Source organism: Onychomys torridus, chromosome 5 (assembly GCF_903995425.1).
Source record: "Onychomys torridus chromosome 5, mOncTor1.1, whole genome shotgun sequence".
Lineage (NCBI taxonomy): Eukaryota > Metazoa > Chordata > Mammalia > Rodentia > Cricetidae > Onychomys > Onychomys torridus.
In genome coordinates, this window is record NC_050447.1 from 95,644,377 (window position 1) to 95,654,914 (window position 10,538).

At 42.9% G+C, this 10,538-nt stretch overlaps 1 pseudogene; it reads left to right on the forward strand.

The window, feature by feature from the left end:
• Positions 1–532: 532 nt before the first annotated feature.
• Positions 533–2,084, forward strand: LOC118584626 (annotated as a pseudogene).
• The last annotated feature ends 8,454 nt before the right edge of the window (positions 2,085–10,538 follow it).

The window sequence follows — 10,538 nt, forward strand, 5'->3', positions numbered from 1 at the left end:
AAAAAGAGGACAGGAATGGTCATCATCATCATCATCATCATCATCAAAGAAAGCTGACATAAAGAGAAGTACCAAATGGGATAAAGGGTTGCTTTATATTTTTGAACAACTACAATAATAAAAATTGTCTTAAGTGATGTTGAATCTATCCAAGAATCACACAATATTAAAATTTGAAGAGCCTATTAGAAACAGGAGGAGTTGATTTAAAATAAAGCGTCTAATAGAATACTTTAATATGGAAAAATAAATTACAACGGATTTTAAAAATTAATGTCACTAATAACCTCATATCTCAAACTAGCTAGCTGTTGTGAGTTACAATTATTAAAATCATCTATAATATATTTTCAAAAACCAATTTCTTAGGCTATAAAACAGATTTCAATAATTCCAAAAGAATCATTATATCAACCAAATTTCTCAAAAACGGCACATTATCAACACACTAGCTTCTAAAAACAATTATTTGCAAACTGAAAAGAATTACTAAGCAATACAATCAAGGAAGAAATTCAAAATGCAAATAAGGATGGCCGAGAGTGGCTATCACCAGGAGTGGAACTTCACATGTGAAAAGGAAATTGTCAAGTTACAGCAAAGCCCCTTCATAGCTCAGTCCTCCTTGCATTGGCTCACAGTCCTCTGGGATTTTGTAGCTCAGTGGCCTGAGCGTGTGTGTGCTGCTGTGGCTTCCAACAACTCTACCCATCAAGTAGCTGAAAACTACGCCTCCTATCCTACCCATCCTGGGCAGGGCTATTCCCAACAGAGCAGTCAACCCTATGGCCAGTATGTAGAGTTACAATGGTTATTAGCGGTCAGAGCAGCTACGGTTCTTCTTATGGACAGACACAGAACACAGGCTATGATAATCAGGCTCTTGGGACATGGTTTCACTGGAGGCTATGGCAGCAGCCAGTGTTCCCCAATCTTCTTAAGACCAGCAGTCCTCCTACCCAGCCTATGGCCAACAGCCAGCTCCTAGCAGTACTGGGGAAAGTTCCAGTGGCAGTTCTCAAAGAAGAGGCTCTGAGCAGTCTCAGAGTGGAGGCTATAGCAAACACTCCGACTATGGTGGATAGCAACAAAGCTGAGAACAGCGGCAAAGCTCCTATGACTTTCCTTGGGGTTGTAAACAGCAGAACCAGGACAGTAACACCAGTAGAAGGAAGTGGCAGAGGCAACTGTAGCCAAGATTATTCCTCTGTCCATGGTGGCAGTGGTAGTTCCGGCAATGAGGACCAGAGTGATAGTGGGTGGTAGCTATGGAGAGCCCAGTAGGACAGTGGGGCCATGGTTGGGGTGATGGAGGTGGCTACACCCGCAGCAGTGGTGGCTATGAACTCAAAAGCCATAGAAGTGGAAATTGCATGAGTGTAAGTGACCCGGGTGGCTTCAATAAATTTGGTGGGACTCTGGATCAAGGACCACATCACAATTCCAAACAGGCAGGATAATTCAGAAAGCAATACCATCTGTGTGCAAGGCCTGGGTAAGAATGTTAAAACTGAGTCTGTGGCTGATTATGTCTGACAGTTTGAAATTATTAAAACAAATAAGAAAACTGGGAAGCCTATGATTAATTTGCTTCCAGACAGGAAACTGTCACACTGAAGGGTGAGGCAACAATCACATTTGATGACCCACCTTCTGCTAACCGGGCTATCAAGTGCTTTCATAGTGAAAAAAAGAAACTCTCTAGGAATCCTATCAAAGGTTTCATTGCAGGCCAGACTTCAATTGGGGTGGTGGAAATGGCTGTGGAGGCTGGGGGTGAGGAAGACTCAATGGTTGTGAAGGCTGTGGAGGAGTTAGCATGGTGGTGATGGTGGTGGGAGCCAGGGAGGATTCTCCAGTAGAGGGGGCACAGGTGGCAGACAGCAATGAGACGGGTCCTGGAATGGTCCCAGTGCTCTGTGTGAGAACACGAACTGCTCTTGGAGAAATGAGTGCAACCCAAGTAAAGCTCCTCAACTAGACGGCCAGGAAGGGGATCTATGTAGCTACCAAGGCTGAGGTGGGGACTGCGGGGCTTCGGAGGGGGGCAGGGTGGTGGGGACAAAGGCTTCTTTGCCTGGTGAAGTGGGCTCAGGGTGAGCACAGGCAAGGGCAGGAAGAGGCAATCTGGCTACTGAGGTTCTAAAAAGCTCTTCTTCCTCTACCTACTGTTGCCTTTGGGATTTTGTAACTTTCCAATTCAAGATTGCTGGTGTGTGTGTGTGTGTGTGTGTGTGTGTGTGTGTGTGTGTGTCTACTGTAATTGTAACCATCTCTGCTTCTCATTAAAAAAATATCATTTTAGTTAAAACAGAAAAATACTTTGTAAAAAATAAAGATGTATTGTTCATGCTTTTTAACAAGAAAATGAATAATAGGCAGAAGCTGAAATTCATAAGTCAGAAACAGAACCTTCAATTTGCAAAAGAAAGATTTTTAATTTTTGACAAGGCTAAAATAAAAAAAGGAATATAAATATATCAATATATATCAATACTAAGAAATACCAATTACTGTGGAAAAGAAAAAGTTACATTTCTAGAGGGGACAAAAAGGAGGTCACAGGCAGAGCACAGATTATACTCTCGACTACAGACAAAGGTCTTTAGACCATATAAGACTTTTTTTTTTTTAACAAGAGTTACATCTAATAGCAAATAACCAGGAAGTTTTGAATAAATGAGTGAGTCAGAGATTGACTAAATAAACACAAATATGCAAAAAGCTAGGGGTAGAAATATGTATTTAGAATCTGATGCAAAAGCATGAAATAAGGAAGGTTTTTTTAAATGGATAAAAGTACAATTTACAGTGGAGATATAGCAGGTACCCACTTTACATGTCAAATAACATGTCCCAGAAATAAGGTTAAATAGGACATGACAAGCAAACCCTCACAGCTGTCATAACCATGGGAAAACACTGGCAAACCTTTCTTTGTGGGCTAGGCTCTTTAGCATTGCCATGAAAAAAAAACAAAACCAAAATAAAACCCACCATTCTCTTTGAAAACAAATGGAATTAATAAACTGTAGCAGCTTTCCCAAACCTCATACTGCTTCCCAGAGAGACCATGAAATGCATGCAAAGCTCCTTCGAGCTCTCTCTGTCTGAAAATGATGGTTGCTTGCTGTTTAATGTTTCTTCTGGAGACAAAGAGCAAACAAACAAATCAAGGTGGTCCCTAAGCATTTCAAATGTCAGAGCATGTGACTTGATGGTATCCTTGGGCACTCTAGCTCCATGTAAGAGAACATGACACACTCTGTCAGAGACAGCCACCTGGGAGAGCCCACCAACCCCAGAATCCTTCTGCCAAGGCAAACTCCTTGGCAATCCTCTTTGAATTCAAGGGAAACCAGAATAAAATTAAACCTCGAGACCACATAGTAGCAGCAAGAAAACAAACAAAAACCCATAAACTCTGTCTTTTTTTCCTTAGCAAAGGGATGAAAGCACTTTTGGTAGCATCTAAATGTTGACTGAGCTTGGGCTTGTATTGATAGCACTGTGTCTTGAGGCTGTCCGACCTTCACCTTGCTGCTTTTAGAAGACTCAAGGTAAAGTCTAGCTCAGAGAAACTTAAAGATCAAATATGCAAAAACACATACCAATTTAGAGGCACTGGAACACTGTTCTGATAAATAAATAAGGATGCCTGTTTGTCATACCAAAATGTGCCCTTTTAAAATTATTTCTGAAACATTTACAAAAGTGCACCAAAGTGGGCCACAAATATAACATTAGCAAACATAAAAGATGAAAGTCTATGAGATCCATTCTGTCTGATTCATAAATTCATTCAATATTTAAAAGAAGCTCTCATTTGCCAAGCAGCATGCTAAGTACTGATAATGGAGCCAGAAATAAAATAAACTTTTGGGGAAAATTAAATTTAAAAGTCCCCTTTTGAGCTTGGGGAACTAAAAATTATTTCTATAAAATAATAAGAATTAAAGAATAAATAAATTGTAGCTATAAGCTACTTTGAAAATATTAATTATAATTGTAATACTTTCTAATAAAAACTGTCCTTAAAGGTAAATTCATACCATTTAATGCTTTCATTATTAAAAAAAGCAAGGCATAAATAAGTAAATGAAATGTTTCCTTTAACTACAACTAACTGGTTAATGAAAATGCTGATCTGGAAATATATCAATAAATTTCCACAATCTCACATGAAAAATCCATCAACAGACTCTAATTTTCCCACAGGAATATGTAAAAGAATCATGAGAGGAAATTCGGGGCTCAGCCTTGAGAACTTGTCAACCTTTTCTTTAGGATCCTGAAAGTGGTGTTCTCCATTATAACTACTGATCATCTCTGCTTTCTGAGGATGAGCTCATGAGTGACCTGCTTCAGGCCCGAATCCCATTTATCTGAGGATCAGCAGAGTCCTTGGTAGTGGGGAGAAGAATAATTCCTAAAGAAAGGAACCCTGAGAAGTAAGAGAGATGTTTACTATATTAATCATTCTGGTCAGGATTTAAGAAAAAGAATACAACTATAATAACAATACAACATAAGCCACAAGACAAGAAGGCCACATGTGATCTAGCCCATTGAGAATAGCAGCCTTCAACACCCCACTCTCACATCTACATAGATCTTCTAAACAAAAAATCAGCAAAGAAATCTTAGAGCTCAGTTATTCCTTAGATCACCTGATCGTCACACCAACACATGGGGACTAGACATTCTTCTCAGGGGCACGTGGAACCTTCTGTAAAATTGATAGGCACCAAGCAAACCTTAGCAGGAAAAATTGAAAAATTTCCCTCCATCCTGTCAGACTGTAGTCTGTAAGAAATTTGACTTCCCTATTCATTTTTGTTTGTTTGATTGTTCTTGTTACCATTCTGAAGTGTTCAATTTAGTAACTACAACAAAAATTCAATGGTATTTTAAACAAGGAAACCTGATAATGGTTCTCAACACCTTGGTAATGTTCTCTTTTCAATTCTATCTCCTTCTAAGGCTGGTCCTCCCAAGGGATGGCTCTTCTCTGTCTGTGATTCTACCTCCATTTCCATTTCGGATTCCTTATCAGATATTCACCACTTTCATTACTCTGCAGTATATGTTACAAGTATTTTCTAATTAGGGAACATGGATGGAATTTTATTATAAAATTATAACAGATTATGGGAGGTTCATAAAACGCTCCCATTAGAGTCTGAAAGACAATTGGAAAAAGTTCAGCATTCATTCTTTTAGTTATTTATTTAACTGTTGTGTGTTGTATCTACTTGTGAATGTGAGAATGAGCATGTTGGGGTCAGAGGACAGCTTGTAGAGTGTGTTCTCTTCTCCCAGCATGCAATTTAGGTCCTGTGGGTCAAAGTTAGGCCATCAGCATTCTGGGCAAGAGCCCTTGCCAGTCCATCATCTCTCTGAAAATGTTGTGGGCATGTATGACGTGTGTGTGTGTGTGTGTGTGTGTGTGTGAATACTTGGGAATGTGGTTGCTTGTGTGCTGAAGCACATGTGTGGAAGCCAAGGGACAATCTTGAACATCACTGTTTGCCTCCACCTTGTTCGTTCAAGACAGGGTCTCTTTGTTATTTACTATTGCGTACAGGCTAGCTGACCTGAGTTTTTGAGGATCAGTCTTTCTTGCCTCCAATCCTGCCATAGGAGCACTAGGATTCAAGGTGCCCACTACTACACCCAGATTTACATGAGTTCTGAGGATTTAAGCATGAGTCCTCATGCCTGCCCAAAAAGGACTTTACCCATTGAGCTGTCTCTCCAGATGTTATATTCATTCTTGATGTAAAAGTTTGATAAATTGAAAAAAATGAGAAACAATCATCTATATGAGTAATATGATTAAAAGTAGATACTTGATATTATGTTTAACACTGGCAACTTACCAGAGTTAAGCATGGACCATGTACATTCCAATGACTTCTGATAGAAAACTTCATTCTGCAAGTGCAGGGTAATGTAACTTGATAGAAAAATAAGTACAAATTGACTATTGGAGTAAAAGAACCATTATTTTCATAAACTATAGTGAATACTTTGGAAGAACCATAGGAATCAACAGAAATTTCGAGAATTTGGTATGGTAGTTATGGATAATAATAAAAATATGCAGCCTCTCTGCAAATAGACAATACTATCACAGCCTGTTGGAAAATATAACAAAAATATAAAATTTGAACCCAAGATTTAATCAGAAATATGATAAACTTTTCTAAAGAAACTATTTTCTGGAGGGCATAAGAAAATACACTTTTTGTAACAAAGAGTATATTTGGACAGTGATTGTGGTGGTTTGAATGACTCACACCCCATAGACTCACATATTTGAACACTTGGTTTCCAATTGAAGGTGCTGTTCTGAATGTTGTGGAGCCTTTTGGATACAGAGCCTTGATGGAGAGAGTATGACACTGAGAATGGACTGTAAGAATTTATAGCCTTGGCAGTTCTGCTCAGGTGGGGGCTAGTCAGCCACAGGCCAGCCAGGGTCCTCAAGGACCTGGCTGCCAGGAAGACATCTGGCAGGTATGTCCCTTTATGATGAGCAAATATGTGGTGGAGAAATGAGAGAGAAAGAGAAGCAGGGTAATTCATGTCTCTGGAAAGAGGCAGAAAGGAAAAGATGAAGGCAGTAAGGAATAGGCTGATGTGGGAAGTCTGCTTGTCACCTGGGACCATGGTGATATCTCAACTGGGCTGCTGCCAAGAGCCATGTCTGGGTCCCTGGTCCACCCTGGTCCAACATAGCCAGGTTCTGTGTGGTTCTGTAACCCAGGCTGCCACCAGAGGCCACAAAGATGCCCAGTGTCTGAGCTGTCATCTGTGGTTGTTTAGGTGTCCAGGGGCCATTGCCAGAGCCACATCGATCTGGTTGGCCTGTACTGGCACACAGGGACATAGTGTTGTCTGAACTGCTACCAGGGACTATGTCTGGGTCCATGGCCCTACAGCAGACAGGCCCGTGATAATGTCCATGACCCATGTTGCCACCAAAGGCCACACAGAAGCCTGAGATCTGAGTTGCAACCTGTGGCCTTGTTGGTATCTGAGGGCCATGCCACCACTAGAGCCATACTGGTCTGGGTGACCTGTGCTGCCACCTGGGACCATGATGTTGTCCAGGCCCAGGTTGCTGCCCAGGGCCATATCTGCATCAGTAGCTCTACAGCAGCCAGGGTCTCAGTCAATGTCTGTGGCTCTTGTTGCAACCATAGGCCATGTGGTTCCCTGGTGTCTGATCAGCCACCTGGGACCAGGTTGGTGCCCAAGGGCCATGCTGCAGCCAGGGCCATACAGAGCTGAGTGGCATATATTACTACCCAGCACCATGGTGATGTCCAGGCCACAGCTACAGCTGGTGGCCATGTCTGGATCCATGGCCCTACTGTAGCCAAGGTCTGTGTTTATGTCTTCGGCTCCTATTGTCATTGAGGGCCATGCTGATTCCAGGGATCTGGGCTTATGCTGGTGTCCATTGGGGCCATGCTAATGCTGGGGCTATGACAATCAGGGTGTCCTTCTCCCACAACCTGGGGCCATGGTGATATCCAAGCCCAGGCTGCAGCCAAGGACTGTGTATGGGTCTGTGGTCCTACCACAGCTGGAGTCTGTATTTAAGTACATGACCCATGTTGCCACCAAAGACTATATAGAAACCTGGTGTCTGTGCTGAAACCTGGCCTCTTGTTGGCCAAGGGGCCATGCTGCTGCCAGAGCCATTTTGATCTGAGTGGCTAATGCTTCCACCTGGAGCCAGGATGTCATCTGGGTGGAGCTGCTCCCGAGGGCCATGTCTGGGTCTGTGGCCATATAGTGGCCAGGATCTGGGTTAATATATGTGGTTCCTATTGCCACTGAGGGCCATATGGATGCCCAGGGTCAGGTCAGCCACCTGAGCCCATGTTGGTGCCCAAGGACCATGATGCAGCTGGGGCCATGCAGATCTGAGTGGCCTGCATTGCTACCCAGTGCCATGGTGACATCTGGGTCAGAGCTGTAGCTGAGAGCCATGTCTGGGTCCATGGTCCTACTGCAGCCAGGATCTTTGTTAGTGTCTGAGGCTCCTGTTACCATTAAAGGCCATGAGGACATTCAAGCTCTGGGGCTATGTTGATGTCCAAGGCCTACACTGGCACTGGGGCCATGCCGTTTTGAGTGGCCTGCACTGATACCTGGGCAATGGTGACATCCAGACCCAGCTTCTGCAGTTGGGGTCTGTGCTCAAGTCCAAGTCCAGTATTGCTACTAAAGGTTGTACAGACCTGGAGTTGGGGATGCAACCTGAGGCCTGGGGTTGGGGATGCAACCTGAAGCCTTGATGGTGTCCAGGGACCATGCCACTGCCACAGCCGTACTGATCTGAGAGGCCAGTGCTTCCATCTGGAGTCAAGATATCATCCAGGCCCAAGCTGCTGCCAAGGGCCATATCTGGATCTGTGGTCCAGTTGTGGTCCTGTGTCACCTCAAGAGGTCATAGGAACCATGAATGATGAAATCAGAGGGCCATGCTGAGCCAGCCCTGCCCTCACTGGCCAAGGGAAAGCTGGCTCTGCCTCTTACTGCAGCAAGAGAGCTGGCCCCAACCCTCATGAGAAAGCTGGGCCCTGTACTCAGAGAGAAAGCTCCACCCCTCACACAGGCAAGGGAGAGCCGATGTTGATGGCGTGGGCTAATGGCATGGGAGCTGGCTATGTCCCCTCACCTGAGGTGGGTGGCCAGCTCAGCTACTACCCAGGCCCACAGCTGAGCCTTGGGTTGGCCCACCCTAACATCTATCCCATCTAGGACCTGCTGGAGCTCCTGAAGGGACTGGTCCTCTGGGAACAATACCCACATGATCTCTATGATTTAGGGTGGTTGTGGAATATCCCAGAGGAGTTCTGATGAGGATCCAGTGATAATGGTGTACCAGAAATCAGTGCCCTGGAACCAGACCAGTGACTCATTGTGGTGAACATTTGCTAGTGAAGCTGATTGGACAAAAGGGTATACTATGTGACACACAAGGCCCCAGTGCCACCAGGATGAACGAAGTGTTCGAGAGACAGGAAAGAAGGGGAAGCAAAGAGGGATTTGTGTGTTTGTTTTGTTCTTGTTTTTGTTTTTGTTTGCTTGCTTTGTTTTGTTTTGTTTTGATTTTTTAAAATTTTCTTTTGGAGGCTGCTGTAGGGGTGAGGGGAGAATATGAGGGAGACTGGGAGGTAAGTGGAGTTAGAGTACATGATGTGAAATTCCCAAAGAATCAAAAGAGAAAGTATGTTTAAAAAAAAAAAAAAAGAAGTTATAGCCTATCCCACTCCCAGTTCACTCTGCTTCCTGAGTGTGGTCGAAGATGTGACCGTTCCATTTTCCTGCTTCAGCCACCTGCTGCCCTGTCTCCCCTGCTTTTATGGAATTTCCTTCTGGAACTGTAAGCCAAAATAAACCTCTTTGTCCATTGGTCACTTTTGGGTATGATGTGTTATCACAGCAACATAGAAGTAACTCATACAGTGAAGAACGCAATCATTCCAAAGGTTAATGGACACGTCTTCCTTTCTGTGTGTTATGGCTGGAACTTCAAATGATCCCTGCAGCTTCATGTGCTTTAATATCTGGTCCCTATCTGGTGTCACTGTCTGGGGATGCTGTGGAGCGAGACTCACAGAAGTGGGTTACAAAGAGCAGCGTTATAGCCCAGACCTGTGTCTTCTCCCATTTCAGTGTTCTGATTTCTGATCACCAAGATGTGAGGAGTCCTCACCACATATTCCCACCACTATGCTAACTCCATGATGCTTTGTCTGCTATGATGGGCAAAATAAGGAGTCAAAATAAATTCTTCATTAAATTATTTCTATTACATATGTTGTCATAGCACAGCAACTACTATATTGTTCCATTAAGAAAGAGCTTCCAAGTGTGAGCATAACAAACAGCTATCTCTTCCCCCCATTTCCCTCATTGCTTTTTTTTTTTTTTTTTTGGTCTTTTTCTTGTTTCCTTGGCACCTCCAAATGAGACTGGGACAGATCATCAGAAAAGATGCAAAGTCCTGAGTTAACAATGATTTCTATGGCTTTATCAGAAGACAAATGTGGGAGCTGACCACACTGTTAAACATTCAGTTAAGGGTTTTTGCGAGCTTTATCATAACATAAATGTGGCCTCTGGCCATCACAGCCATGTCTAAACCAGTTTGCAAACTGTAATGAAATAGATCTTTCAAGATGTTTACCTGTTTTCTGTTGCCATTGACTTTGACAAGACATTTAATCTCAGAAGTCATATTAAGACAAAACACTCTAAGTGTATTTCAAGTACATGATGGGTAAACTGGCTAATGGAATCTAGCTTATTTCCCTGTACACATATTTCAGTTCCTGTGGAGCAATAGTAACTACAATAATAATGTGGTCCATTATTATTCAACTTTCACAGAATCTCTCACTGAAATGAAGGCTTCAAGCTCCTCTCCTGTTATGAAAGTTTTGCTGCATGTCAGATGCAAAGTTTCTTAAGAGACAAGGGACAAATTGTCACCACTAAAATGATCATAGAAG